General features: G+C 43.9%; 1 long non-coding RNA gene across 2 annotated transcripts; it reads left to right on the top strand.

Annotated features, from left to right (window-relative positions):
• The first annotated feature begins 6,001 nt into the window (after positions 1-6,001).
• LOC144282911 (uncharacterized) lies at positions 6,002-12,737 on the top strand. 2 transcript variants are annotated; one of them, XR_013351326.1, is made up of 4 exons: positions 6,002-6,118; positions 6,678-6,777; positions 9,871-10,370; positions 11,265-12,737. It is a non-coding gene; the product is annotated as an uncharacterized LOC144282911 (long non-coding RNA). The 2 variants fall into 2 exon arrangements; XR_013351325.1 differs by having other exon boundaries at positions 6,002-6,136; positions 11,265-12,736.
• The last annotated feature ends 478 nt before the right edge of the window (positions 12,738-13,215 follow it).

Genomic DNA, 13,215 nt, shown 5'->3' with positions numbered 1-13,215 from the left:
TGTCTCCAAGACTATAATCATGTTCAGTGATTCACTAGAAGAACTCACTGAGTCCTTCATGGAGATGAGCTGTTATAGTCATGGTTACAGTTTATTACAGGAAAAGGACACAGATTAAAATCAGCAAATAAAAAAGACGCAGGGGGAGGAGTCCAGATGAAACCAGACACACACACTCCCAGCTGTCTATGCCCAGTGGAGCTGCATGGACAGTGATTAGTTCCCTCAGGACCATGTGTGACATGTGCATAGTGTGCCCTGGTTAAGAGTAAGAGCCCATCAATGGTAGGAAAGTAACTCAGCTCGGATGTCTCATGCTAAGAAGATGTCAGCCATTGGCTGTGGATAAGAGCTTCATGTGGTTGGAGCACAGGTTGCTGTGAACATCACAGAATCCTGTCATTTAGGGGAGAGCTAGGAAACCAGTCTCTAGCACAGGTCTTTTAAAAACTTTTTTGGCTGAGTCTCCTCTCCTCTTGGCCTCAAGTGATCCAGGATAGAATGAATGCGTTAGATGAAATCACCTCCATGGCTTCATTTAATTCCGTGATGCCATGACCCTCCAAACTTGATAATGTCACCTGCAGGAGTCATTGACTCGGGGGTCTGGATCCTGCCAGTGCCCTTTAAATGTCATAGATTGTATTTCCTTCTCATTATTCTAATGATCCATTTGCCTTCTTGTTCATTCAAAATGGAGATGCAATCTATTTCCAATCCCCAAGATAATCAAGATTTTAATGTAATTGTGGAAGAATGACCCAGTTAGCATAAATAACTCCACTGCTTGGCCATCCCTTGATAGTGTGAGAGATGTGAATCTTGTGTTCATTCACTTAACAAACACATAGTTAGCTCCTACTGTGTGCCGAGCACAGAGTCGTGTGTAAGGGGCATGTAGGCAAAGAGAGTTGACTGTGGAGCTGACAGGTCAAAGACAGAGAATGACAATAAGGGGTAGCCACAAGGCAGGATGGGGAGTACTTAGCTAAAGAAAGCATGGTGTGATTAAAGCCCGGATGGGCCACCCTCCCAGGCTGGTCACCCAGTCAAGGCTCCTTAGAACAACAACCTGAGTATTTAAGATCAACAAGGATTACCGTCGATGGAGGTTGAGTGTGGAGGTGGCTGGGCAGGTGCACCAGGCCCAGAAGGCAGCTTATGGCAGGGAGAAAGACAACAATATCCACCAAGCTGCATGTGAATTGGGTGCTTACAAGGAGCCATGCACCACTCTGAGCTCCTTACCTGCACTAATTTAATCCTCCAAAGAACTCCAGGAGACTGGTGCCCTGGTGCCCTTCTTGTCTCCTCCTCAAAGAACCATAAACTGTGGTAGGGGCATGAATCATAGCCTAAAGAGACCAACTAATGTTAGTTCAGGGCAGAACCTGTTGGTGAGACTCCAAATGAGAGCAAGGGGCATATTTGGGGAAGTGCTTCCTGAGGCTGGAAAGGAAGAAGAAAAGTAGGACCCTGTGGGTCTAGGGAGACTGGGAGGAGCTTATAGGAGGGGCTGTGTTTGGTTTGTAATTTCATAGAACCAAGGAGTGATGGGAATGGGCCTCGAGCCTGTGGGTGAGACACCTGCCAAAGGGACCCTGGGGTGGGGCCAGGGGGCATGGAAGGCCACAGGGCAGGGGGACAAGGGTCCTGCAGCAGGACAGCCAGGCTGTGAGAGCTTGTAGTCACTCAGGCAGGGCTTGAATATGGACTTCACAGGTCATAGTCTAGAAGGATTCCCAGACTCTAGTCCCAGCTCACAACACACTGGCTGTCTGACCTTCACAAAGTTACTTGGATTTTCAGACCTCAATTTCCTCACTGATAAGTGAAGCTAATGTGATCTGCATAGAGGTTTGGAAGTGTAATTTCTCTAATGTAGATTAAGCCAGATACCTGTCCGAATAGCACAGTGATAGCAGAGGACAATGGAATAAGTTAGCCAATGAGTAAATAAATCAGGGAATGAAACGTCTTGAAGGGAAGAGGGCCGAGGATAGAGCCTGACTCACACCACTGGACCCCTCCCCCTCCAGGCCGCTGTGGTGTATTATTCAACATTCTACTTTTAATTTCAGCTGCCATAGTCAGAGGCTGCCAGCATTCACCCCTAGACTCTAATGCTCTGCGGCTGTGTGAACCTTGGGCAAGTGACTACCATTGCTCTAAGACTCGGACCACAGGAAGCCGGTGGCCACCAACTCATAGAATCGTGGGGAGGATTCAGTGACGTAATATATGTAAAGCACCAGCACACTTAGAACTTAAAAATTCACAGTCCTTTGAAGACCTAAAAATGCTTTTCCCAAATATGAACTCATGTGATTCTCGCGGCTTCTCCTTGGTGTATGTGGGTCAGAAATTTCCATAGGTGAGAAAACAGAGGGACAAATATAATCTTATATTTTCTGTCAGGAATATCAGGATTAGATCTGTGGCTCCTTGACCTCACCTCGTGTGCCTTCCTGGCAGGGCCAGTGCACGCAACCACGTGTCATCTCTGACAAATTCTTACTAATCCTCCAAGATTAAAGTCCCAGGATGTTTTCCTTCCATGACATCCTGGAAAGAATCACGTAAGTCATTCTGAGTTCACACAGATGAACTAGGGCGTCCAGGTCTAGAATTCCTATCTTTTCCCTCCAGAACTGGTGCTCTTTTAATCACACTGCCAGGAAAAATCCTGAAAGATGGAAATGTACAAAAAGGCATGGGGGTAGCCTTCGGATGGAACACTGGGCATCACCCAGCAAACCCCTTGGGGTTATCTGCGTGCATCAGGGTCTGAGTCCTTCAGGATTTTCACCTGGGCTTAACTCTGTAAGTTATAACAGACAACCTTGAGGGTGAAGACAATTTTTTTTCCATAGAGGTGTAAATGAATTTTGGATTTCATCTGGTGGTGATGTGATGGATTCCACCCCCCACCCCTACCCAATGGAAGAGCTTATTTCAAACATTACATGTGATTGGCCAGTGAATGGATTTTGCCTCCATTAGCAAATTCATTTCAGCATTCCTGAGGTTTTTTAAAAAAAGATAGATAGATAGATTTATTTATTTATTTATTTATTTATTTATTTATTTATTTATTTATGACACAGAGAGAGACAGAGAGAGGGAGAGAGAGAGAGAGAGGCATAGACACAGGCAGAGGGAGAAGCAGCCTCCCTGTGGGGAGCCCGACGTGGAACTCAATGAACCGAGATCATGCCCTGAGTCAAAGACAGATGCTCAACTGCTGAGCCACCCGGGCGTCCCACTACTGAGTTTTGATTCTGTATTTCAAGTTTTTCTCTTGAGAAGTTTTAATATCTTAGCAGATCTCTCATTAACTAATGAACTTAATAAAATCTTTTGACATTGTTCGTTTTACAACTGTGTACAAGGCTTGATTATTATTACTTTGAAAGCTGCCTTTTAACATCTTAGTGGTGTTAGGAGAGAGGGAAGGAAATAACTGTAGATTTGAAACAGAGAGCTCTAGGTATATGTCAAGGAGGCATATACAAAAGTGTTTGCAAAAAGCAAAAACAAAAACAAAAAACAAAAAACAAAAAAACAAAAGTGTTTGCAGAATGAATGCATACATTTGTGCATGTCTTCAAACATTTCTTTAGATAAATGCATCATACATCTCTAAGTACATCCACATATAGCCTCAACATTGACTTGTTTTGGTTAAAGATTGCACGTTTTAATATCTGGTATTTTTTTAAGATTTTATTTATTTATTCATGAAAGACACACAGAGAGAGGCAGAGACACAGGCACAGGGAGAAGCAGGCTCCCTGCAGGGAGCCCGATGCGGGACTCAATCCCAGGACCCTGGGATCATGACCTAAGCTGAAGACAGATGCTCAACCACTGAGCCACCCAGATGCCCCAATATTCGGTATTTTCTACCGAAAATAAACTCTCCTGTTTTATATTTAGATACCAATAAATGTTTCCTTATACCTTTTAACATTGATTTTTTGTTACTAAATAATATTATACATATCTATCTATCTATCTATCTATCTATCTATATATATATATATATAGCCACTCAGGTGTCCGTGTCCCTGCAGAGAGAGAGAGAGAGAGAGAGAGAGAAGGAGCGAGAGAAGGAAAGAACCCTTTACTTCAGGAAATGTTAGTTTTATTTAAGAGCCACAAAGCCAATGCCTGGTAGCTATGTATCTATTTACCTATTGATCTATGTGGAAACAAATGCAAAAAGTCCTATCCCACCTGCCAAATTTATTTTCACTCCTTGAAGACCTTGGTAACTAACTATTCTTACAATTCAGGTCAAGAGCTGTTCTGTTTTAAAAAAAAACTTTTATTCTTTGAACTTAATGAGATATAATTGACTTATGACACTGTAAATTTAAGGTGTACAATGTGTTGATTTGATATCCTTACATATTGCAAAATGTAGGCACCGTTCTTGATCCAGGGCTGAAGTTAACTGGATCTGACCTTCTGTCCTGGCTGCCTCTGAGGAAAGCAATTAAGTGTAATTGAAACTGTGGTCCAATTAAAACTATGAGGAACATCATTAAGTAGGGGGAGATGGAGGGAGGGCAGGGAAATGGTTGGGTCTACAGCACCATCTGCATAATGCACCTGCCACTATTCCATCTCACCCAGCAGATAAGCTTTTGAGAGTCTTTTCTGAGACTCAGGAGCTGTAATAATCTCTGGACTATTAGAGGCAGGGATCCTTAGGCTTCCAGGCACATGCATTCTGGAAAAGTGCTTCAACTTTGAAGAGAAAGGAGAAGAAGGAGAAAAACACTCATGTTTAATTGCACCTCTTATGTGGCCAGCCCTGAGCAATGCTCTTTTTACACAGTATTTCCACTGTCTCTATCCCCATTTAGAGATGAAAAACCCGAATCCCTGATACATAAATGATAGTGTGTCCATGTAATAAAATGCCAAATGGTCATAAGTAAATCATGTTTGCAAGAGAAATCTCTCTCATGTGTGAGGCGGAGGGTGGCGAGAGAAGGGAGAGGAGAGACAGAAACTTCGAGCAGACTCCTCACTCAGCATGGAGCCCAATGTGGGGCTCAATCCCATGACCCTGAGATCATGACCTGAGCTGAAATCAAGAGACAGATGCTTACCTGACCAAGCCACTCAGGTGTCCCTGCAAAGATTCTTAGTGACATGAGAAAACGCTCATGAGATCATGGCAGGTAAAAAAAGAAGTCATAGTATAAAAGTGACTGCAGTCTGGGTTCAGTTTTGTCAAATAGGAATAAATAAATTAATATGGACACAATAACTCTTCCTTTCTTCTTCATATCCTGCTCCTGGATGGAGGGGAAGAAGATTTATTTCACACACACTTTATCTCATGTTCTTTTTCCTTCTGACCAAGCCAAATGGTGGGAAGGAGATAACATTTTAAGAAATTTTAGAATAATTCTTTTAAGTTTATTTATTTAAGTAATCTCTACACCCAACATGGGGCTGGAACTCACGACCCCAAGATTGAGAGCTCCAAACTCCACTGACTGAGCCTGCCAGGTGCCCCTAGCAGAACCTTTAAGAACTAAGGACTCCATCTCCAGTTACTGAAATGGTAAGAAGGCCATACACACATTTGTACATCACTTTCTCAGGAAAACAATCTGACTGTTCTGTTAGTGTTATGCTGTGTAATCCTCCCTCTTGTGTAAAAGCTAATCTAAGAGTAAAGGTCATAGTTGGAAAGGATAAAAAAAAAGCATATTAAGTCTAAAGGAGTATCTTTATTATACACACACGCTTAGCTTTTCTTTATTTCAATGGATATTATCCTGGCACCTGATATGATCAAGGCATTAAGCTTGGAACTGACAATCTAAGAGTGTAACTCACATAGTAGCCGCCTGTTGTGAATCTCTTAGTCCAGTGGCTGCACAAAGCAATAATAAGAAAATCGCAGGACACGTGGTCGCTGCTGTGACAGTAAGTGCCAATGCTTTGGGAGAAGAAACAAAGTCTTAACTCACAACATCTTAACTTACACAAAAGTCCCCACAGAAGCTGGCATCTGAGCCTAGACCCAGAGAGTGACAGTTTGCTGGTCAGATACGGATGGCGAGAGAAGCTTGGAGGACACCATGATAGCTAAGTACCCAGACATGAGGAAGTGGGCTCTGTTTCTAAAATATAAAAAATTTATATTTTAGAATATAAATAAATATTATAAAAATATATATTATATTTATATATATAATAAATATATATAATAAAAAATATAAATTTGCACCGAGAAAGGCTGGACTACCCACCCAATGGGTGTTTCTGGATTTACTGTTGAGTGTGGTTGAGAGTGAACACATTTAGTTCTTTTGCAGAAGAAGATGGCTATAAAGGGGATTAAGGATGTAAAATGCTATAAGCCTATAAAGACAAATGAACTGGGCAGGCAATAGGACTGAGGGAATTCCAGAAGAAGAGGGAAATTGGACAGTGGAGTGAAAACTGGAGAAGCAGACAGGGAAGGTGGAGTTTAGAGTGCTCACAGGAGGGCTTCAGGTTAGGAAGGGACATAATTCTCCTTCAGAGAACCAGGGGGATCGGGTACTTAGGTGACAGACGCGGTGAAGGTCAAGGGTGGAAGCAGATCTGAAGTCAAATATACTCATTGGAAGTGGATATCCAGAACAATTTAAGTTGTCTCCTCACAGGATATGAAGGATGTCATCCGGTGAAATTGGAGAGAAAACGAGGAAAGAAGTCGTCAAGGGATCTAGGAAACCATGGACTTGACCCCAGGAAGCCAGCACAGTGAGTACACAGATGCGACAAGCATTCCTGCTACTCAATAACGATCATTAAAATATATGTGGTTTAAGAGACGTAATCAAATGCCAACATAATTGCATGTAAGTTAGGAGGGATTTATCAGAATCAAGCTGATAACGATTTATTTGTATTATTTGGGAAATAAATTTACATTCTTAATTACTCTTAGGATGCGTAAAGTAACGTTAATCGTAAGACGTCAAAGACCACCTCTAAAAGATTAGAAATAAACAGGAAAAGTGAGAACAAATTCCAAATTGGGAAGTAAAACAAATAAAATTAGAGAAAAAAAAATCTCAAAAGGTTTAGCATACATTTCCAGAGCCCACCCTCACCTTTTCAACCAACCCTGGAATGAAGCTGCAGAGCTCCCCCAAAGGATGATGTCTGTCTCCCTGCCTCTGTGTCAGCACCCCAGAATTCAGGTGGGGATATATATATTTACAGGCTTGTAAAACCGCATCAGCAACGTGCCAGCTCTTGTATGGGTGGCGGGTCCTCACTGTTCCTCTACTATTGTATTCTCTGAGTTGAATGTATGTGTGTATAATCTTCCTGTGTTTCATCTTGTATATTTTTAAATTATGGCAGATAATATGAATTAAAATTTATCATCTTAATCACAAAGTGTACAGCTCATGGCGCTAAGCACATTCACATTGTTGTGCAACCATCAGCACCATCCACCTCCAGAACTCTCTTCATTTTCCTCAATTGGACACTCTGTTCCCAAGAAACACCAGCTCCCCTTCCCCACCTCACCCCAGTCCCTGGCAGTCACAATTCTACTTTCTGTTTCTACAAAAGGCAGGTACCAGGTACAAGTGGCTTCACAGTCATTGTCTTTCGTGACTGGCTACTGTTACCACAGCATCATGACCTCCAGGTTCATCTGTGTCATAGCAGGTGTCCGCATTTTCTTCCTTCTGGAGGCTGAATAATGTTTAATTGCACGTATACACCACATTTTGTTTATCATCCACCTGTCAATGGACATCTGGGTTGCTTCCACCTCTCAGCTATTTTGCATAGTGTTGCTGTGAAAGTGGGTGTGCAAATATCTCATTGAGGCTCTGCTTTTATTTTTTTAAGATTTATTTGAGAGAGAAAAAGAGAGAGAGAGAGAGAGAGAGAGAGAGAGAGAGGAAAGATAGAGGCAGAGGGGAAGGGAGAGAGAGAATCCTCAAGCAGTCTCCCCACTGAAAGCCAGGAGGTAGGACTCGACCCCACGACCCTGAGATTATGACCTGAGCTGGAATCAAGAGTCAGATGCTAAACCAACTGCACCACCCAATTGAGGCTCTGCTTCTAATTCTTTAGGATAAATACCCAGGAGTGGGATGGTTAGAGTATATGGTAGTTCTATTTGGAATTTTTTGAGGAGCTCCATAGTATTTTCCACAGCTGCAGCTCGCCAGTTTTCATTCCCACCAGCAGTGCACATGGCTCCCATTTCTTCTGCATAATATTCTGCAAGAAGCAGCAGCCCTGGTTCACTGGAGCCACCCACCCCAGACAGAGCGGAAGGAAGAGTCGCGCCCATGGGTTGCAAGACTGACTTGCAGGCCTGGCCCACCTCTACTGCAGTGAGGGCCCCCGCCGGCCATCACCCAGCGGCAAAAGGCAACTACCTTCTCAATCTCCCTCAGAGCCGGGAAACGAGAATGTAATTAAGTATGAGATATGACTGCTGACCATCCAACTGACAGAAATTAATAGGATTTGTAAAATTCATGGCTGGCAAGGGATTAAAGGAAAACGGACTTTTCTTATATTGCTGATGGGATTATAAATTACTGCGGTCGTTTTAGAAAGTAATCTGTTCTATTAAAATTAAAAACGCATCTAACTTTTGACCCAATAATCCACTTTGGGGAATATATGCTATAGAAATAAAATTACCAGCATGTAAGGATGGATGTACAAGGATATCTTCGTAGTGTTCTTTGTGGCAGGGAAAACAACCTGGAAGAAATGCAATCATGGTATGCTGCTTATGCCCTCAATTTACTTATTTCTCTTGATACAAAGTAGCTATGACTTTGTGAAAGAAAAATTACGTTTCACAATATATTGACTATAAATAACTGTATAATTCTATGAGTGCAGAGAAAAGGCTGGATGGTACATAAACTGTTGGAACTGAGCCCCTGGGTAGTAGCTTCCAGGCTTGTTGCAATGAGTGGGCTCCACCAGGGGCTAGACTGCGACTGAATCGGGATGCACCTGTTATTCTGGATTTCTGGAATCTCCAGCATATGCTGTGAGGGGTGGGGTATAGCTCATGGAAGAAACTCTTGAGTCAAATCCTAAGTCAGCGACTCACTAAGATATGCTACCTTCATCTAATGGGAATGCCCACCACTCGCTTGCCAATCTGAAAATCCGTGTTCATCTTTGGAATTCTGGCCTGACCATCTCCTGCCTGGTGAACACCTCCTTGTTCCAGTTGGCAATTACTTTCTGGCCACGAGCACCTGCTACCTTACGCACACGTCAGTCACAGCGCTCGCTGCCCAGAGCTGCAAATCCGTGAACAGCTCTGAAATGCGTTATTGGACTATAGGCTCCTCAAGAGCAGGAGATACAATATCACTCTTCATTCATTCATTCTTTATTCATTCATTCATTCTACTTTGACACTCATGCCCTCTCCTCCTTCCCAGCCAGGATACAGGCCCTGTAATTAGAGATGAGGGATTGGGAACAGCATCCTTCAAAGCCATACTTGCAAAAACTATGAATTTCTTACGTTTTAGGAGATATTTTGGCAAGAAGTGCTGCCTCTCCCAGGAGCCCCAAGGGGCTTCCAATCCCCCATTACTGATTATAGGCAGGTAACCCTTAGGTCCGGGAAGTTGCCTCTTGACAGCCTTTCACTAGGGCTCAGAAGGAGGTATGCCCTGTAGCACACAGGAGAACACCAACACACAGACATTGTCGCAATGCTTACTATATGCCAGAAATGGATACAAGCATTAGATTAGGAAGCTGCATCGCAGACATTTTTTTCCATGGCCTCTTTGTTTGCAGTCCTGGGTATTAACAGGTATCACCTCTCCCCTCCTTTCCCAGGTACCTAAGGAGATCCTGATCCCAGTCCCAGCTCCGGGGCAGACCCTGGTTAATCAGGATACAACCATACATTTCACCAGGGATCCACTTAAGAAGAAAGGACTTAGCCAGGTGGATGTGATTCTCCTGTTCTCAGGATTTGTCACCTAGTTAAGGAATCATTCTCTGTGAGAGAATGCTTTTCTGGGTGCTTCTGGGAAAAAAGCATCCTGGCTCTTAAGGGAGATACCGCAGGAACTGATTGCTGTTTCTGTGGATTCGAAGCCCAGGACTGCTATAGTCACCTTCTACTACCTCCAAGGGGAAAGCATCACCTGCTGGAGGGCAGAACTGGGGAGAATCAAAGACCCTGTGCCAGAGCCCTGCCTCACCCAAGCCTGCACACCAAGCTGCTTCTGGATGTGCTTTCTTCTGAGAGCCAGTAATTCTCCCATGGAGACAGGGAGGGTGAAAAGTAATCAGCCATGAGGAGCAGAGAAGAGATGCCGGCCAAGCCAGAGGTGTGCATGCCTGAAGTGGGACAAGGGAGGGTGTGGAAAGGCAGGAACCCAGACTGGCACTTGCAGAACAGGTGCTCCCTGTTTCCTAAAGAACCAGACCTTTGGATAGTGCCTTTCTGCCTGGCCATGACTTCTCATCTACAATGGAAGCTCTAGTCTCCATACAGCTGCTTCTGGGTTGGCCAGGCAGGTGGTAGATGCTCACAGAATGAGCCCTGGATGAGGGCCACCAACACTGGTGCAAATGGGGCCCCAGTGCCTTCCAACTCTGTTTCCCGGTCTTGGGCCAAAGGGCTGCCAAGTAGTTGCAAGCTAAGGCCCCTCTAGGGTCTACACCAGTGGTCCATGTTTAATGACTGTTTAGTAAAAAAGCCCTGTTTTGTAGCATTTGCCAATTTTAATGAAGTATAAATACTCTCACTGTGGCCAAATCCAAGGTCCTGATGTTGTCACTGAATGTGGAGTTAAGAAGATATGGTCACACTTGGCTCTTCTGAACCAGTGCAGAGGCTCCAGCTCACCCCTGGCTTCCACAGTCCCATCCTTATCACTCTGTATGCTTTAAATGCTTGTCAAGATCCTTTCCCTCTCCTGGCAAAAGTGGGCGACTGAGAAGCCAGGCAAGGGATACGAGCTCATGCAATTTGTCAAAATGATTGATACTGCCCAGCCAGAGGGCCAGGGCAAAGGATGCTTGCACAGCAGACTGGGAAGGAAGAGTGATACCTATAATACAGAAAGGGACATGCAATTTCAGAAAGTGGATTTATTTTTTTCTTAAACAAGAGGGATAGGTAATGCCATTCCGTAGCCAAGGCTCTCTCTGGAAACCTCAGACATTACTACTCTGTTCTTGTTTTTCTAACTGTCTCTCTCTCTGGCTTTTCATTGCAGGAAGGCAGCATGACAAGCTCTCCTTACCCAACTCCCAGCCCCGAGCTCCTTCCCTGTGGCCTAGACAGCAGGTGGATGTGTTGACCTCCAGGCAGCAACCCTACCACTGGCGGGCTGGGCGGGTGAAGCAATGTCTTAATCTTCGTGGCTTTGGGCTTTTCACCTGCACGCTGGGGCTAGCAACACCTACCTCACATTCACTTGCTTAGAAATACTGTTGAGGGGCACTTGGGTGGCTCAGCCAGTAAGCATCCAACTTGATTTTGGCTCAGGTCATGATAAAGGGGTTGTGAGATCAAGCGCCACATCAAGCTCTGTGCTCAGCAGGGAATCTGCTTGATATTCTCTCCCTCTGTCCCTCCCTCTGGTAGGTTCACTCTTTCTCAAATAAATAATCTTGTTTTAAAAAAAGAATTATTTTGATACCTATCTTGTTGCTTCCTGTGAATCCCAGCTGTCAAGAGGGAAACATTTGGCGATCCATGGAACATGCCAGATACAGTCTGTGTTCTGCACACAGCCATCTCCTTCTTTGCTAAGTCCTGTTTCACCAACCACATCTCTGTTCCAAATCCCCATGAACTTTTCCCTCCCACACAGGAAAAAGTCCACATTCTATTAGTGACTGGACTCTTAACAGTTAAGGTGTTCAGGGGAAAAAAAAATTATCAAAACTGAGGCTGTGCTTATTCTCTGACCAAGTCAAGTCATTTCTAGGAATTTATGTTGTGGACACACAGCAGAGCAATACACACATGCAGAGTGTCTGTTGTGGTATTGCTTGTAACAAGAAAAATAAAACAAAAATACACACCCATGGAGGAAGACTGAAATAAAGGACAGCATATCAACTACCAGAGAGAGGCTGCGTGTCGCTTAGCATGCACCTGGCTCTCGGGAAATATGGGATACAGAAAATGCTGTGAAGCCATTTCAACGAATAAGGATCTAAAGCAACTGAGACCCATAAGTGAAAAGAAGGCAAGTAGTAGAACAGTGTGTATGGTTTGCTTCTATTTTGCTTAAAAGATCCCCTTTCTCTCGCTCTTTAAATGCATTCAGAGGTCCAGAAAAGATCTGTACAGCTGCAGAAGAAACACTTTGGTATTAACTTTTATTTATTTTTACAGAATTAATTAATTAATTAGATCCCGGCTGAGCAGGGAGTCCGATGTGGGGCTTGATCCCAGGACCCCTAGATCATGACCCGAGCCAAAGGCAGATGCTTTATTGACGGAACCACCCAGGCACCCCAGGCATTAACTTTTAGAAAATGAGACTGGAAGACCATTTCCAGAGTCTGCTTTTTTTTTTTTTTCATTAACAATATGCATCAGACACATTTACATGAAAATAAGCACAGTCTTGTCACCCTTGCCCCACTGCCCCAAACCTTACCACTGGGGCTTTTCATCATTTGTTTGGGCTGCCACTTAGGCTACTGGCAGTTCTTCACAATTCTTCACATGTATAAACAGTGCCAGGGTGCGCATATGTCTCTGTCCTTAAAGACTATGTGCCCAGGTGGTAGAGAAAGGAGATGCTTTCCATGTTCACATGGGATACTCTGTGCTTCTCGATTCATTCTGAAACCATGAAATGACTCAGTCTTTACCAGTTGCAAGACTGTGGACCAGAAAACCTCCCAATCCCAGTTTTCCTCATTGTGAAATAGAAATATCTGTCCCAAGGGGTTGTTCCAGAGAATATGACTGATGAATGCCAAGTATTCAGCTCTCAGAATGCTCATCGTAAGCACACACTGTATGATCAGTAGGTGGCAGCTGGGATTATTACTTTAATCACCAGGGACAAGAAGAACAGGGTGATGAGAGTGAGCCATGCTCGAGGGAGCCATGAGTGAGCTTGGAGAAGGTACAAGAGTCCAACATGCAGCATGAGACACACAGAGCATGGGATTGGAGAAGGGGAGAGTGCAGGTGACTCATTT

This window comes from Canis aureus, chromosome 14 (assembly GCF_053574225.1).
Source record: "Canis aureus isolate CA01 chromosome 14, VMU_Caureus_v.1.0, whole genome shotgun sequence".
Taxonomy (NCBI): domain Eukaryota; kingdom Metazoa; phylum Chordata; class Mammalia; order Carnivora; family Canidae; genus Canis; species Canis aureus.
The sequence above is the reverse complement of the archived record's forward strand: the minus strand, read 5'-3'. Positions and strand labels throughout refer to the sequence as shown.